The following is a 14629-nucleotide window of genomic DNA, read 5'->3' as shown; positions in this document are numbered from 1 at the left end:
AAATTCATTCATATACCAAAACATATTATTTTGATGACAATTTTATCCTAAATTCTAGTATTTGGTAAGACAAATGTCCCCTTTTTTCTTTTTACAAATTATCTGTCAAACTCTACAAGTACTCTGTTGCAATACTCCACTATTATTATGCTTTTTAATTAAATGCAGCTGTATTTCAAAGAGGTGATTAAGAGAATCTCAGCAAATCCTGGATGGTTGCATGCATGAACACCAAGTCATTCACAGAACTCCGGGCCTTGATCCCTATTCTCCCCTTTCCCTCAGGTCTCAGGGATTGCCTCATCTGACTCCTAGGAGCAACCTGCACCCAGAGTTCCTCTGGTAACTCTATCCCAGGCTAAAGGGCTGCGTGTTTGGGTTTTCTTTCCCTACAGTTCCTGCTATTTCTGAGCACAAATGCATAGAGGACCAAATCCCAGGCACCCACTAACTGCTGTTCTTGCTTCTGCAGCTGCCCATAAGACTTCTACAAGCCATACTGCTCTCCAGCACAAATCCCTCTGGCCTCCTTTTCACAGGCACTGCTGATGGCAAGAAGAAAAGGATAAAGTCAGAAACAAGGTGTTATGAGTAGAACTGTGTCTCCCTAAAATTTATGTACTAAAGTCTAACCCCAGTACCTTAGAATGTGACCTTATTTGGAAATAGGGTCACTGTAGATATAATTAGTTGTCATTAAAGTCTATTCAATATGACTGGTACTCTTATTAAAAGGGAAAATTTAGACCCGGAGACACACACACACAGGGAGAATGTCATGTGAAAATGAAGACAGAGATTCGCTTAGTCATGTCTGACTCTTTGTAACCGCACACACTGTGGCCTGCCAGGTTCCTCTGTCCACGGAATTCTCTAGGCAAGAATACTGGAGTGGGTTGCCATGACCTTCTCCAGGGGATCTTCTCAACCCAGAGACTGAACCTGGGTCTTCTGCATTGCAGGCAGATTCTTTACCTGAGCCACCAGGGAAGCCCATCTAAAAGCCAAGAGCAGCCAAAGATTATCAGCTGACCACCAGAAACCAGATGAAAAATAGAACAGATTTCATATGAATCTGGAACAGATTCTCTCTCACAATCCTCAGAAGGAATTAATTCTACTGACACTTTCATCTTGGATTTCTAGCCTCTGGAACTGTGAGACAATAAATTTCTATTGTTTAAGCCACCCAGGTTGTGGTGCTCTGTTACAGCAGCCCTAGCAAACCAAAGTCCTCAGTTGTGTCGAGCTCTTTACAACCCCATGGATTATTGCCTGCCAGGCTCCTCTGTCCATTGGATTTTTCCAGGCAAGGATACTGAAATGGGTTGCCATTTCCTCCTCCAGGGGATCTTCCTGACCCAGGGATCAAACCCTAGTCTCCTGCGTCTCCTGCATTGGCAGGTGAATTCTTTACCACTGAGCCACCTGGGAAGCCCAGCAACGGCACACAGATGAAGGCAGACTGCCTCCCCACCTGAACTTGTCTCTCTAATCTCACCTGAGATGGAAGCACCTCAGACTCCCTAATGCTACCCACTGCCTCGACCCTATGTAGAAGCAGGTTGAAAGTTATGACTTCCTAGGAGGGAGCAGAGGTTGAGGAAGCAGTGTTGTGCCCAAGCTTCAGAGATTCAGCATGGGACAGGGAGTTAACAACCACTCTGTGAACTACCCAGGCATGGCATGCTGAGGTTTCTGTGAATTATTCTCTATCACCTCCCCACTGTCTTTTGGCCTCTACCACACAAGAATCCTTACTGTGAAATGTGCAAAGATGACCTGTAGTTATTCATTGGTGCTGTGTCTAATCGTTCCTCCTGCAACCCTAGTACCTAGTCCAGTGCCTGCCTCACAGTAAGTGGTCAGCCTTCATTTATTGGATGGATAGATAGATGGATAGCTAGAAGATCAATGGATGGAAGATCAAAGGATGGTGGGCAAACACATAAGGAGATTGTGGGGAGAGAGCAAATTAGCCAAGATGGTGTGTTCAGGCTCTCTCGCCCTATGTTTTGTAAATAATGACCATATAACAGCTGAGCTCATGTATAGCACTGTGCATGCACATCATGAGGTTTATATAACAGCTGAGATCACTTATAGCACTGCACATGCGTGTTATGAGGTTCTGGCTTGGTCACGGGTTGTGTGCTGTATGTACATGTGAGATCCACCTAAAAAGTGTCCGCATTGCTGCTGCATCAGGGCTGTGTCTGTGTGGTCAGCCATGAGAGGAGAGACTATTGTGAATACTGCTACGGCTGCTGTGTCAGCCAGAAGAGAATAAATGTGTCTGCAGTTCGGCTCCTCAAGTCTCCTTCCAGCCTCTTAGCTCGAACCTTGCCCACCCTGGGTTCAGCAAACAGTGCGGACAGTGTGAATAGCAAGACAATTGGCGTCACAAACAGGATCAACAATACAGAGATCCTATGGGTTAAACTTTCTGTGGTTCATGATTCCATAAAGCAGCTGGGATGTCATTACCACTAGGAGCTACTGGTAACGGAGTCAGCCGTTGAGTCACTGTAGATTCCTGTTATTGCCACACAGATCCTACACTCATTCACTCTAGGCTGAAAATTTCCCAGGTGCCAATCACCAAGCGAGGCTTCTAAGTTCCCTTTCATTAGTGTTCCCTCCTGGCAGCTCTTTATAACAGCTTCACCTGAAGGAGGTTGAAACAGCCTCTGGCAAATCTCTCTGTGATTCATAACCAACCCCCACCCCAAAATCTACCAAAAGTTTCAGACAAATCCCAGAGAAGAAACTATGTTTGAAAGCAAATCTCTCTCCCTGACACTTCAACACAGATTTCCTTTTAAAAAGAATAAGTTCATCTTGAAACAACTGTCCAAGGGAAGATAGGTGAATAAACAAAACCAAACCTGAGGCCTATATGTCATTGTACTGCAGAAATTTCCACAGATTGGAACTGTACTAAGGAAGGCAATTTCCAGAGTTGAGGAGAGGCTGAAAGAGACACTGGGGACTTGAATGCTGGAAATAACAAGAAAAGTGTCCGAGTTTGGCCCACTTGGACAGTTAAAGAGAACCCTACCACTCATTGCTAAGTCGCTTCAGTCGTGTCCGACTCTGTGCAACCCCAGAGACAGCAGCTCACCAGGCTCCCCTGTCCCTGGGATTCTCCAGGCAAAAACACTGGAGTGGGTTGCCATTGCCTTCTCCAATGCATGAAAGTGAAAAGTAAAAGTGAAGTCGCTCAGTCGTGTCCAATTCCTAGCAACCCCATGGACTGCAGCCCGCCAGGCTCCTCTGTCCATGGGATTTTCCAGGCAAGAGTACTGGAGTGGGTTGCCATTGCCTTCTACCACTCATTAACCAGTCCTAAAACCTGCTAACTGAAAAATAAATGAATTCATTAAATGCAGAAATAGGGAAGACCTGGAGGCTTAACCAAAGGAATCCCAACTTCCAGAAAAACAAAGGGGGTGTTGGGCACAATTAGATTTATGACCAGGAGTAAGGGCTGGCTCCCAAATGAGGCAGCTGAGTTACACTGAACTGTCATTTTGGTTTGGCTATTTCCAGCTGTGCATGCAGGCACCTAGAGAGGGAAGTGTTTCTCAGAGTGTGGCTGGCCAGGATGGTTGGTGGGGCTTATCAATTCAAATGGTCCAGATCTTTGGTCAAACCTGTGGGGAAGTCATTCGGGAAACACAGGTGGAAGTTTCAAGACTATGATGAGTTCTTGGGAGAATTATGACTCCAGTTTCACTTTAGCAGCTGCCTGTGACAAATACAGCTTCAGGTTTGACTTAAGAAAGGCTGTTCATCATACTTTATTAGTTCCTCTCCAACTTATCACCTGCTTACTGAGGACCAGCCATCTACAGGCAGGGCCCTCACTAGATACTGCATCTTCCAGCTTGACTTGCTAGTGCTTGCTTCTCTAATCCTCTCCAGGTTCCAGGTTCCTGGCTCCAGCTTCATCCCCTAACATAACTGCCTTTGGGCCATGTAGACTCCTTTCAGATCTCCCTGTTCTTGAATGGTTGGGGCTCTGAACATTCCTGGCATCTGCTATTGTCTTGTGCGAAAAATAACTCCCCTGCCATCGCATTCAGCCTCAGGCCTAAACAATGATTGTGCTTTGAATAAGGCATGCTGTTCTAGGGCCTGCACAAGAACAATGGGGACACAGATGAGAGAGTGCCTAACTCCAGTGCATATTAGAGGACCCATCAGTAAAGGCCTTCTTGCACAGAGGAGATGGTCATACTTTCTCCAAGGGGAGCAGAGTGGGGGCTGAAGGTAACTCCAAAGAGGGAAGCAGCAGAGGTAACACTACAGAGACATGAAAGAGGATGTCAAATTAACAAGAAGCCCACCCACTACCAAGGAAGTGAACTGGTCGCATTTATTCTGTGCCCTTGGCTTCCACCACTCTTTCTATAAGGGACTGTTCAGTTCAGTTCAGTCACTCAGTCATGTCTGACTCTTTGCGACCCCATGAACTGCAGCATGCCAGGCCTCCCTGTCCATCACCAACTCCCGGAGTTCACTCAAACTCATGTCCATCGAGTCGGTGATGCCATTCAGCCATCTCATTCTCTGAGATGAGATGGCTCCCTTCTTGTCGTCCCCTTCTCCTCCTGCACCCAATCCCTCCCAGCATCAGAGTCTTTTCCAATGAGTCAACTCTTCACATGAGGTGGCCAAAGTACTGGAGTTTCAGCCTCAGCATCAGTCCTTCCAATGAACACCCAGGACTGATCTCCTTTAGGATGGACTGGTAGGATCTCCTTGCAGCCCAAGGGACTCTCAAGAGTCTTCTCCAACACCACAGTTCAAAAGCATCAATTCTTTGGTGCTCAGCTTTCTTCACAGTCCAACTCTCACATCTGTACATGACCACTGGAAAAACCATAGCCTTGACTAGACGAACCTTTGTTGGCAAAGTAATGTCTCTGCTTTTGAGTATGCTATCTAGGTTGGTCATAACTTTCCTTCCAAGGAGTAAGCATCTTTTAATTTCATGGCTGCAGTCACCATCTGCAGTGATTTTGGAACCCAGAAAAATAAAGTCTGACACAGTTTCCACTGTTTCTCCATCTATTTGCCATGAAGTGATGGGACCAGATGCCATGATCTTAGTTTTCTGAATGTTGAGCTTTAAGCCAACTTTTTCACTCTCCTCTTTCACTTTCATCAAGAGGCTTTTGAGTTCCTCTTACCTTTCTGCCATAAGGGTGGTGTCATCCGCATATCTGAGGTTATTGATATTTCTCCTGGCAATCTTGATTCCAGCTTGTGCTTCTTCCAGCCCAGCGTTTCTCATAATGTACTCTGCATATAAGTTAAATAAGCAGGATGACAATATACAGCCTTGATGTACTCCTTTTCCTATTTGGAACCGGTCTGTTGTTCCATGTCGAGTTCTAACTGTTGCTTCCTGACCTACATATAGGTTTCTCAAGAGGCAGGTCAGGTGGTCTGGTATTCCTATCTCTTTCAGAATTCTCCACAGTTTATTGTGATCCACACAGTCAAAGGCTTTGGCATAGTCAATAAAGCAGAAATAGATGTTTTTCTGAAACTCTCTTGCTTTTTCCATGATCCAGCGGATGTTGGCAATTTGATCTCTGGTTCCTCTGCCTTTTCTAAAACCAGCTTGAACATCTGGAAGTTCATGGTTCACGTATTGCTGAAGCCTGGCTTGGAGAATTTTGAGCATTACTTTACTAGTGTGTGAGATGAGTGCAATTGTGTGGTAGTTTGAGCATTCTTTGGCACTGCCTTTCTTTGGGATTGGAATGAAAACTGACCTTTTCCAGTCCTGTGGCCACTGTTGAGTTTTCCAAATGTGCTGGCATATTGAGTGCAGCACTTTCACAGCATCATCTTTCAGGATTTGGAATAGCTCAACTGGAATTCCATCACCTCCACTAGCTTTGTTCATAGTAATGCTTTCTAAGGTCCATTTGACTTCACATTCCAGGATGTCTGGCTCTAGGTGAGTGATCACACCATCGTGATTATCTTGGTCGTGAAGATCTTTTTTGTACAGTTCTTCTGTGTATTCTTGCCACCTCTTCTTAATATCTTCTGCTTCTGTTAGGTCCGTACCATTTGTGTCCTTTATTGAGCCCATCTTTGCATGAACTGTTCCCTTGGTATCTCTAATTTTCTTGAAGTGATCTCTAGTCTTTCCCATTCTGTTGTTTTCCTGTATTTCTTTGCATTGATCGCTGAGGAAGGCTTTCTTGTCTCTCCTTGCTATTCTTTGGAACTCTGCATTCAGATACTTATATCTTTCCTTTTCTCCTTTTGCTTTTCACTTCTCTTCTTTTCACAGCTATTTGTAAGGCCTCCTCAGACAGCCATTTTGCTCTTTTGCATTTCTTTTCCATGGGAATGGTCTTGATCCCTGTCTCCTGTACAATGTCACAAACCTCTGTCCATAGTTCGTCAGGCACTCTGTCTATCAGATTTAGTCCCTTAAATCTATTTCTCACTTCCACTGTATAATCATAAGGGATTTGATTTAGGTCATACCTGAATGGTCTAGTGGTTTTCCCTACTTTCTTCAATTTAAGTCTGAATTTGGTATAAGGAGTTCATGATCTGAGCCACAGTCAGCTCCCGGTCTTGTTTTTGCTGATTCTATAGAGCTTCTCCATCTTTGGCTGCAAAGAATATAATCAATCTGATTTCGGTGTTGACCGTCTGGTGATGTCCATGTGTAGAGTCTTGAGAATAATTTTCATTGTTGCCTTATTGGCAAACCTATCATTTTTCTAAACTTTAAATCTCACAAGGAACCCTGCAAGACCCATTCCCAGCTGCCTTCTCCTTGTCATCCATCTTCCAAGATGGATGCTGTTCTTGAGAGGCCACACAGGACACTGGGAAGAGAATGAGCTGTAGAGTCCTGAAAAGTGGGTGTAAATCCCAACTCCACTAATAGCTGTGTGACACTGGTCTCTCACTTCTCCGAGATACTTTCCTCATCTGTAAAATGGGGGTGATAAACATCTACCAAACGGAGTGATCGTGAAAATAAGAAATAACATGTGCAAAATAAGCCCAAAGATGTTTGGCATATAGCCCATGTTCAAAGATGTTGACTGTTGCTATCCCAGATTGTAGGATGTACTGTCTTATCCTCACCCTGTGAGCCCTCTGGTCCCCTCAGTGCTTGGCTCCTACTGAGTAAAGGTAAGAAGTGGCTTAGTCACTGATGCAACATCCAGCACTCCATGACCTGCAGCCCTGCCACAAAAACACTGAGTTCCCCATTCTGCATCTCCATGGGGACTAACCTTTATTCCATGAAGCTTTGAAAACTAATTGCCATGCATGAACCAGCCTTTTGAGTCTAAAATCAATTTCTTAAGTCAGAGAGGTCAGACTGTGGCACCGTGTTCTTTTCCTTTTTGCCAGTTTGTTGTTTCATTGCCCCCTGGATGCTCAGATGTGTACTTCTGGAGTAGGTACAGCCACTCTTTCCTCTCTGTTTCTTGGGCTTTCAGGTTCTCTTCATGTTTGTTGAGTCGGCACTGCACAGGACATGTTTTCTTGGGCCACAGATCCAGGGGCCTGTACTTCTTGCCCTTATAGAATTTCTATCTCTGAGTCTGGTTAATGATGGCGATAGATTTATGAACGACTCGGATCTTGGAGAGTCTGGAAGCCATGCCATCCGTCACTTCAGCCCCATGCAGCTCCACCTTCAGGTCGTCCAGCTGTTTCACCAGCTCCTCCTTCTTCTTGCCGCAAAGGTCTTGACCCTTAATCTTGGCCATGGATGTAGAGTCTTGTGGCACTGTTTTCAAACACACTCCCAGAGGTCTGCTCTGAAGATCAGGGCCATAGACAGTTCCAGATCTTAAAGCATGTGAGACAGGCTTTTACTTTCAGGCAGAGTGACTTTGAGGCACCTCATACTTTGAGGGGTGTCTAAGGAAAATCTAAAAATTACATTTGCAGTCCCTTTCTTAAGTGAGAAAAGTGCTAACTTCTTATTGGTCTGTAGATTCTGACAGAAAACCAATTTGAACTCCATGAGCTGCTAACTTGAAGTGGAGGGATGGGGAAGGGAAGAGATAGGCATGCTGAAATTCCCTAGTGAGTTACTGAGGTTACTTTTCTCCAGAATTCTAGGTGATTGGCAAGTATCTTGATGGTCCAGGAAGAGGAGATGGTAACAGGACAGAGATGGTAACTGTGTTTTGAGTTGAAAACAAACACTTGTTGGGATTTCTGGGAGCCTGTGCTGCCCTGAGGATCCTGGGACCAACTGGCTCCCAAACAGGGGCTGTGAAAGAAAACTGGCAGCAGAACTCAGCTAAGCTGCAACACAGTGAGCTCCAGTGGGAGGGTCACCCCTGGCTGAGGTTACTGCTGAGGGAATGGGTTCATCCTCCTTCAGAGAACCTGAGTGGCTCTGTAGGGACACAGCAAAAGCCCCTTTGTGGAGGCTCAGGACCTTCAACAGCTGCCACCATGCGGCAGCATTGGGAGGACAGTGGATCCCACTGCTCTGTCCCTCACACATCCTGGACCTTCTCAGATCATCTCAGGTGAGGAGTGTGACCTCAAGGAAAGGCAGAGTGGTGGAGGTTACTTGCTATGCCAGTGGAAAAATGAGAGAGAGTTGCTCACATTTGCACCCCAAGTTTGTGGAGCCATCTTGACCGCTTCCATATGCTGCTGAATTTGTTGTTGTTTAGTCACTCAGTCATGTCCGATTCTTTTGCAACCCCAAGGACTGTAGCTCACCAGGCTTCTCTGTCCATGGGTTTTCCCAGGCAAGAATACTGGAGTGGGTTGCCATTTCCTTCTCCAGGAGATCTTCCTGACTCAGGGATCGAACCCATGTCTCCTGCATTAGCAGGAATATCTTTACCACTGAGCCACCAGGGAAGCCCCAGTCCCAGTCAGTAGCTGCACCTAAAAACTAATGAAGCAATCCAAATTGAATGCAGTAAAGGCTGCTTGACTGTCCAGTTAAGTTGGACAGTCTCTGGGGTGTTTCCAGGTGTCTGACTCAAGAACAGGTGCTGTGTGAGTGATGAGGGAGCAAACAAGTAGTATATTGAGAATCTCTGAATTGACATCTCATCCTACTAGAGCTTTACGTCAGATCATGTTACATGGGGTTTTTCCTGACTCAGTCTCAACTGAGACCTGAGGAGGTTGGGTATAGGCCAGCTCACAGTGTGCAGAATTCACAAAGGAAATTTTCAGATCTGGTTCTATGGTCTTCAAGCACTGTTGCCTACTTGAGAATATAGAAGAGCTTATATCTAGAGAGGAGAGAGGAAGAAGAGTTTCGAAAAAATTTATCTGGAAGTTGCTGTTGCCAAGTCCCTACTCCCTTTCAGGGAGAGTCTAGAAGCAGCTTCTTTCCCTCAGGCTTAATGAGGGGACTTCTATGCTTGCAGTAGAAGACCTTGCACTGTGTTCCCAAAGGCCAGAGAGGGTACAGGAAATTTTGAAATAGCTAATGTGCTTCCCCAGTGGCTCAGTGGTAAAGAACATGGCTGCAATGCAGGAGATGTCAGTTTGATCCCTGAGTGGGGAAGATCCTCTGGAGAAGGAAATGGCAACCCACTCCAGTATTCTTGCCTGGGAAATCCACAGACAGAGGAGCTTAGCAGGCTACAATCCGTGGGGTCACAAAGAGTCAGACATGACTTAGTGACTTAACAACAAAGGAGCCTGGACAGCAGGACAGAATATGTTGCCCCCAAACTGAACTGGACTCCCAGAATTTGTCTGAGTAAGGATGTGTGAGTGTTTCACAGACCATGAAGAGGCAGAACAACCTAACTAAAGATGTTTTAAGCCCTGCTGAGAGCTGAGTCTTGGAGGTTGAAGGGACCCCAACAGTGAGATTTGATGCAGCATGGGCCATGAGCACACTAGGGACCCAGGGGATGACATCCAAAGGGCAGAAAGAACTGCCCACATCACAGGGCCTATGGTCAGAGGGATGGGCAGAGAATCTCTGAAGAACCCACAAGCAAATCACAAGTAAAAGACTCAGCTTCAGGTACCCACTTCTCAAGGAGGCTTTGTCAGAGATGAGTGCCATGTCAGGAGACTCTGTCTTTGTTCCCTAATTATTCATGTCCAGTCCCATTGCTAACCTTCTATAGTGGGTTGGGGAAACATGAGTTAAGAAAGCAAGAATCTGACTACCCAGGGCTCTAAAAATGGCAGATTTTCATCTACCTTCTGATGCAGCTAGGAGGAAAGGAAAAATTGAATGCTAATTTCATTTTTGCTATTTTAATTAATTTACTGTTGAACTATAGTTCATTTACAATAGTCCGTTTCTTCTGTACAGCAAAGTGACTCAGACATATGTGTACATATATCCACTCTCTTTTAGATTCCATTCCCATATAGGTCATTGATGTTGCTGTTTGGTCACTAAGCTGTGTCCAACTTTTTTGCAATCTCATAGCCATAAACTGCCAGGCCCCTCTGTACATGGAATTTCCTAGGCAAGAATACTGGAGTAGGTTGTCATTTCCTTCTCGGGGGGATCTTCCCGGCCCAGGGATTGAACCCATGTCTCCTGCATCTCCTGCATTTGCAAGCGGATTCTAGACCATTGAGCCACCAGGGACACTCCAATACAGGTCATTTAGTTCAGTTCAGTTCAGTCGCTCAGTTGTGTCTGACTCTTTGCAACCCCATGAACCGCAGCATGCCAGGCCTCCTGTCCATCACCAACTCCTGGAGTCCACCCAAACCCATGTCCATCGAGTCGATGATGCCATCCAACCATCTCATCCTCTGTCGTCTCCTTCTCCTCCTGCCTTCAATCTTTCCCAGCATCAGGGTCTTTTCCAATGAGTCAGCTCTTCGCATGAGGTGGCCAAAGTATTGGAGTTTCAGCTTCAATATCAGTCCTTCCAATGAACACCCAGGAGTGATCTCCTTTAGGATGGTCTGGTTGGATCTCCTTGCAATCCAAGGGATTCTCAAGAGTCTTCTCCAACACCACAGTTCAAAAGCATCAATTCTTCTGCACTCAGCTCTTTATAGTCCAACTCTCACATCCATACATGACCACTGGAAAAACCATAGCCTTGACTAGACAGACCTTTGTTGGCGAAGTAATGTCTCTGCTTTTTAATATGCTGTCTTGGTTGGTCATAAGTTTCCTTCCAAGGAGTAAGCGTCTTATACTTTCATTGCTACAATCACCATCTGCGGTGATTTTGGAGCCCAGAACAATAAAGTCAGCCACTGTTTCCACTGTTTCCCCATTTCCCCAATACATGGTTCATGTATTTGCCATGAAGTGATGGGACCAGATGCCATGATCTTAGTTTTCTGAATGTTGAGCTTTAAGCCAACTTTTTCACTCTCCTCTTTTACTTTCATCAAGAGGCTTTTGAGTTCCTCTTCACTTTCTGCTGTAAGGGTGGTGTCATCTGCATATCTGAGGTTATTGATATTTCTCCTGGCAATCTTGATTCCAGCTTGTGCTTCTTCCAGCCCAGCGTTTCTCATAATGTACTCTGCATATAAGTTAAATAACCAGGGTGACAATATATAGCCTTGATGTACTCCTTTTCCTGTTTGGAACCAGTCTGTTGTTCCATGTCCAGTTCTAACTGTTGCTTCCTGACCTGCATACAGGTTTCTTAAGAGGCAGGTCAGGTGGTCTGGTATTTCCATCTCTTTCAGAATTTTCCACAGTTTATTGTGATCCACACAGTCAAAGGCTTTGGCATAGTCAATAAAGCAGAAGTATGTTTTTCTGGAACTCTGTTGCTTTTTCGATGATCCAGCGGATGTTGGCAATTTGATCTCTGGTTCTTCTGCCTTTTCTAAAACCAGTTTGAACATCTGGAAGTTCATGGTTCATGTATTGCTGAAGCCTGGCTTGGAGAATTTTGAGAATTACTTTACTAGCGTGTGAGATAAGTGCCAATTGTGCAGTAGTTTGAGCATTCTTTGGCATTGCCTTTCTTTGGGATTGGAATGAAAACTGACCTTTTCCAGTCCTGTGGCCACTGCTGAGTTTTCCAAATGTGCTGGCATATTGAGTGCAGCACTTTCACAGCATCATCTTACAGAGCACCAAATAGAATTCCCTGTGCTATACAGTAGGTTATTATTAGTTGTCTTTTATGTAGAGTAGTGGGTATATGTCAATCCTTATATTCCAATTTATCCCTTCACCCCCCGCCCCTTACCCCCTTGGTAATCATAAGTTTGTTTTCTACATCTGTGACTCAATTTCTATTTTGTAAATAGGCTCATTTGTACCATTTTTAAGATTCCATTTATAATTGATATCATATATTTGTCTTTGTCTGACTTACTTCACTCAGTATGGCAGTCTCTATGTCCATCCATGTTCCTGAAAATGGTATTATTTTGTTCTTTTTTATGGCTGAATATATTCCATGATATACATGTACTGCATCTTCTTTATCCATTCCTCCATTGATGGACATCATCTTTGACTTCTTTCATTGGTATCTGATAATTTTCTGAGTACAAGTCTTTTGCCTCCTGAGGTAGGTTTATTCCTAGGTAATTTATTCTTTTTGCTGTTATGGTAAATGGGATTGTTTTCTTAATTTCTCTTTTTGATCTTTTGTTGCTAGTGTATAGGTGTGCAAGAGAGTTCTGTATATAGATTTTGTATCTGGCAACTTTACCAAATTCATTGATGAGCTCTAGTAGTTTTCCAACAGCATTTTTAGGATTCTCTTTGTATAGTATCATGTCATCTGCAAACAGTGATAATTTTACTTCTTCTTTTCTGATTTACATTACTTTCATTTCTTTTTCTTCTCTGATTGTTATGGCTAGGACTTCCAAAACAATGTTGAATAAAGTGGTGAGAGTGGACATCCTTGTCTTGTTCCTAGTCTTAGAGGAGATGCTTTCTGTTTTTCACCATTGAGAATGATGTTTGCTGTGGGTTTTTCATATTGCCTTTATTATATTGAAGTAAGTTCCCTCGTGCCCGCTTTCTGAGAGTAATTTTTTTTTAATCATAAATGAGTGTTGAATTTTGTCAAAAGCTTTTCCTGCATCTACTGAAATGATCTTGTGGTCTTTATCCTATAGGTTGTTGATGTGGTGTATCACATTGATTGATTTACACATGCTTAAGAATCTTTGCATCTCTGGGGTAAATCACACTTGACTATGGACTATGACTATGGGCTTCCCTTGTGGCTCAGCTGGTAAAGAATCTGCCTGCAATGTGGGAGACCTGGGTTCGATCCCTGGCTTGGGAGGATCCCCTGGAGAAGGGAAAGGCTACCCATTCCAGTATTCTGGCCTGGAGAATTCCATGGACTTTATAGTTCATGGGGTCACAAAGAGTCGGACACGACTGAGTGACTTTCACTTTCACTATGGACTATGATCCTTTTAATGTGTTGTTGGTTTCAGTTTGCTAATAATTTGTTGAGGGTTTTTGTGTCTGTGTTCATCAGTGATTACTACTACTACTAAGTCACTTCAGTCGTGTCCGACTCTGTGCGGCCCCATAGACAGCAGCCCACCAGGCTCCCCCGTCCCTGGGATTCTCCAGGCAAGAACACTGGAGTGGGTTGCCATTTCCTTCTCCAATGCATGAAAGTGAAAAGTGAAAGTGAAGTCGCTCAGTCATATCCAATCCTCTGTGACCCCATGGACTGCAGCCTACCAGGCTCCTCCGTCCATGGGATTCTCCAGGCAAGAGTACTGGAGTGGGGTGCCATTTCCTTCTCCAATGCATGAAAGTGAAAAGTGAAAGTGAAGTCGCTCAGTCATATCCAATCCTCTGTGACCCCATGGACTGCAGCCTACCAGGCTCCTCCGTCCATGGGATTCTCCAGGCAAGAGTACTGGAGTGGGGTGCCATTTCCTTCTCCATCATCAGTGATAGTGGCCTGTAATTTTATTCTTTGTGATATTTTTCACTGGTTTTGGTATCCAGGTGATGGTTATTTCATAGAATGAGCGTCAGAGTGTTCCTTCCTCTGCAATATTTTGGAATATTTTTCTGAAGGGTAGGTGTTAACTCTTCTCTAAATGTTTGATAGATTTTGTTTTTGAAGCCATCTGGCCCTGGGTTTTTGTTTTTTAATCACAGCTTCAATTTCAGTACTTGTGGTTGTCTGCTTATATTTTCTATTTCATCCTGGTTCAGTCTTAGAAAACCGTACTTTTCTAAGTACTTGTTCAATCTCCTAGGTTGTCCATTTTTAGCATATAGTTGCTTGAGGTAATCTCTTATGATCCTTTGTATTTCTGTAGTGTCTTTTGCAATTTCTCCTTTTTTATTTCTAATTTTATTTATCTGCATTTTTGCCTTTTTTCCTTGATGAGACTTGATAAAGATTTATCACTTTTGTTTATTTTCTCAAAGAACCACCTTTTATTTTCATTGATCTTTACTATTGTTTTCTTTGTCTCTATTTAATTTTTTTCTGCCTTGATTTTTATGATTTCTTTCCCTCTATTAACTTGGGGTTTCATTTGTTCTTTCTCTGGTTGCTTTAGGTATAAGGTTAGGTTGTCTATTTGATATTTTTCTTGTTTCTTGAGGTAAGATTGTATTGCTATAAACTTTCCTCTTAGAACTGCTTTTGCTCTATCCCATAGGTTTTGGGTAATTTTCTATTGTCATTTGTCT

General features: G+C 44.0%; 1 pseudogene; it reads right to left on the bottom strand.

Moving 5' to 3' along the window:
- Nucleotides 1-7370: 7370 nt before the first annotated feature.
- On the bottom strand, nucleotides 7371-7769 carry LOC102404500 (annotated as a pseudogene).
- Between the last annotated feature and the right edge of the window lie 6860 nt (nucleotides 7770-14629).

The sequence above is a fragment of the Bubalus bubalis genome, chromosome 12 (assembly GCF_019923935.1).
Source record: "Bubalus bubalis isolate 160015118507 breed Murrah chromosome 12, NDDB_SH_1, whole genome shotgun sequence".
In the NCBI taxonomy this organism is placed as follows: domain Eukaryota; kingdom Metazoa; phylum Chordata; class Mammalia; order Artiodactyla; family Bovidae; genus Bubalus; species Bubalus bubalis.
The sequence above is the reverse complement of the archived record's forward strand: the minus strand, read 5'-3'. Positions and strand labels throughout refer to the sequence as shown.